The 3,531-nt window shown below is 32.5% G+C and overlaps 1 long non-coding RNA gene across 2 annotated transcripts in view; it reads right to left on the reverse strand.

Annotated features, from left to right (window-relative positions):
* LOC111086390 overlaps window positions 1-3,531 on the reverse strand; it is a 66,652-nt gene that overhangs the window by 28,391 nt on the left and 34,730 nt on the right. Inside the window, exon 3 of one of the 2 annotated variants that reach the window (XR_002611109.1) lies at window positions 2,509-2,899. The exons of the other annotated variant lie outside the window; for it this stretch is intronic. This is a non-coding gene — a long non-coding RNA (uncharacterized LOC111086390). Of the gene's footprint in view, window positions 1-2,508; window positions 2,900-3,531 lie in introns of those variants that run through there. 2 annotated transcript variants of the gene reach the window in all.

Raw genomic sequence — 3,531 nt, forward strand, 5'->3', positions numbered from 1 at the left:
CGTGAGAGCTTTATCGATCGTTCTAGAACCCAAACTAACAAACATAATAATAAAAAATGTTCATTTTGGTAAACAAAATAATAATTTGATCTAAGTAAGAGTTTTTTATTTCCGATTTGTAAAAAATCCTTACGTGGTAGAAAAGAAAAGAACATTATTTTCGAAATATGCGTAGCTGAATTATAGAAAATCCGTTATTAAATCCAAAACAACTTTTATGAAGTTTAAATTCGTAGGCCTGTGTTATTAATTAGTAACTTATATAATGAAATACTAACTAGTTGTATACGTTCTTTATGCTAATCATCTGCTTTCTTGGGGGATATTCTGAGAACGACTGTTTCTGTGATTGTATTTGCTAGAATTCAATCCTGGGTCTCATTGGTGGAAGCCTAGTACGTTATCCACTCGATGAGGTCGCCCACATTTAAAACATGAATCATTATTTGGGTGTTTTAAAGAGGGGTATCCAAATTTTGTTGACTTCTGTGCTAAACTGACTGAATGTATTATCAATTAGGTGATTTCCATCTTTCCTTTTCTCGTATGTGGCTCATATCCTACAATCGTATTCAAATTTATCGTATGGTTTCTTCTCTGGCTATTGCAGATAGATCGTTATTTCAGAGTTCGTGAATTCTAACTGTTGTTATTCTTTTCTTGGCAGCCACATTCACGGGTGATGTTGTAAATAGTATTGTTCCTCTCCACTGGGTCTTCACGCCATCTTGTTCATTACTAAGTCTATGACGCCTGTTTTAATTCTGTTTTATTTATTTGTATCTAAGTAATTCCTGTAATCTCCTGAGAACTATCTCACATAGTAGCCATCACATCAAGGAACGGGAGTTTATCTTTTTATATTTACATTATGAATGGTATCGCGGGATATCTATCCAGGGGTTCGTGAATTCATGAATCGAGTGGATAATGCACCAACTTCCACCAAGAAGATCGAAGATGAAATTCCTCTTAGAAATATCCCTTCTCTGGTCTTCTCATGATTAGCAGCCAAAACTTAGTGTAAAACATGTTAATTATATATATAACCTACAATTTATATATTGTTCATGTAGATGTGCGCGCCAACAAGTAAGTGGACGCGCCAACAAAGTTCTAATATAATAATGTAAAATTGTACCATTTGTACAAAAGGTATCGTTTCAAAGTGAAAATGTCTGCTGTTATAACTCCCAAAAGCATTGGGGATATTCTATCTATCAGACATAATCAAAACAACAGATGCAGAGCTGGTCACATTTAACCGAAAAAAGGGGATTGGGATCTGGGTGCTAGAACCCACAACGTCTCAGATCCCACTATCACTCACCGTCTATAGACGGTTGTGGGTATGATAGTTAACCCTAGAAAAACATAAAAATAGAAATAAGATATTAAACCAACCTTTTTATAGTTAATAATAAAAACATTAACTGAAATATTATTTGAAGTATTACTGCTTATACTATATTGAATAGTTATTAATATCTTGCAGTGATAAAGTGTCAATATTATTACTTGAAATGTACAGTAAGGTTGTATATTTCGTAATTTAATATCTGAGTAAATATACTAAGGAGAAGGTTGGATGATCTATGATAGAAATCCTATAAACCCACCTATATAATTCTGGTACCATCAAAGGACATGACTTTTAAGTATAACTCGGTAAACTGCGCCAGGCCCAGTTGCCCGAAGTTGGTCTTTCCGACCCAGAAATACTGAAAGTATTATAAAGTTAACGCTAGTATTTATAATAAGATTTTATATGCTAGCGACCTCTTATTAGTTTAATATTTAAAGTTAGAAATAACTGTACTCAAGTTGTTTATAAATGATTTACTTTCTAATAATTTATGAAATTTATTATAAAATATTATTATATGCAAAGAGAGTAACAGTTTTCTGATATAATAGGGCAATAAATAAGTATTTTGAGCAATAGCTTTAAATAATCAAATATGGAGCTGACCAAAAGAAATTCAAAGGCAGGAACAAAATACGACACGCATCAGGATGTAGTTCTTATACATATTGCGAAAGGTAGTGTATTTGGTTGTAAGGTAATTACAACCAGAACTATAGCTGTAAACAGTCATCAGAATTTGGTTGTAAGGTAAAGACAACCAGAACTATAGCTGTAAACAGTCATCATAATTTGGTTGTAAGGTAAATACAACCAGAACTATAGCTGTAAACAGTCATTATAATTTGGTTGTAAGGTAAATACAACCAGAACTATAGCTGTAAACAGTCATTATAATTTGGTTGTAAGGTAAAGACAACCAGAACTATAGCTGTAAACAGTCATTATAATTTGGTTGTAAGGTAAAGACAACCAGAACTACTGATGTATATATATATATATACTGTATTGGTATCAGCTGTCTATATTAATCTGTTTGTTCTGTAGATCTTTATTTCAAGATTATTCCATCTTGAGAAATGTTAAACTCCAGCTTTCGTTATAATTAATTATAAGACTTTGGTATAGTTATGGTTCCATAATTCATTATGTTTATTTGACATTCATTAGGCCAGTTTGTAGGTGTAGTTCATCAACTATGAAAGAGGCTTGTATATCAAACCTGATACAGAATGGTAATCTGCCGCCTGTGTTAAATCACCGGATCTGTCAAAACAAGCTAAGTTATGCATCACCATTCGGCGGAGTGGAGAGTGAAACTGATGGTAATAGGTTGAAATCGTTGGTAGTATGTTAAACATTAATTCAGATAGCTAGCTAAAAATCAACTCCAATATAAATAACAAATACTATGTCTGTCTGTCTACTTGCTGTCAAAGCCTCTATATATATATATTGCTTGTTTTCATTTTTCCTTTCTGCTTCTTTGTCTGTCTATCCTTTAGCATTTTGAACTTTATGATGTCCTAATGCCTGTAATAAAACGAATAATGCGGGCGATTAAAGTCTTCATATTTCATTATATTGATAAACTCCAATTGAATTAGAGCTAGTTTAGGAAAATTAAATTTTATTAAGAAAGATTCCGACAAAACCTATTTATCACTTCCCTGTCTTTTACATTCTGACATCTGAATTATATTACTGCCTCAATATTAAACGATCTGTGTTACGTTTCCATCTTTAGATTCTCCTGTCTGTGTTATGTTCCTGTTTTTATATTGTACTGAGCGGGTGGATTACGTTTCAATTTTTATATTCTCCTATCCGTGTTATGTTCCTATCTTAATATTCTCCTGTCTGTGTTACGTTCCCATCTTTATATTCTCCTGTCTATGTTATGTTCCTATCTTTATATTTTCCTATCTGTGTTATGTTGCTATCTTTATATTCTCCTATCAATGTTATGTTCCCATCTTTATATTCTCCTGTCTGTGTTATGTTCTCATCTTAATAATCTCCTAGCTGTGTTATGTTCCTATCTTTATATTCTCCTGTCTGTGTTATTTTCCGATCTTAATATTCTCCTGTCTGTGTTACGTTCCCATCTTTATATTCTCCTGTCTATGTTATGCTCCTATCTTTATATTTTCCTATCTGTGTTA

Source organism: Limulus polyphemus, unplaced genomic scaffold (assembly GCF_000517525.1).
Source record: "Limulus polyphemus unplaced genomic scaffold, Limulus_polyphemus-2.1.2 Scaffold1059, whole genome shotgun sequence".
In the NCBI taxonomy this organism is placed as follows: Eukaryota; Metazoa; Arthropoda; class Merostomata; order Xiphosura; family Limulidae; genus Limulus; species Limulus polyphemus.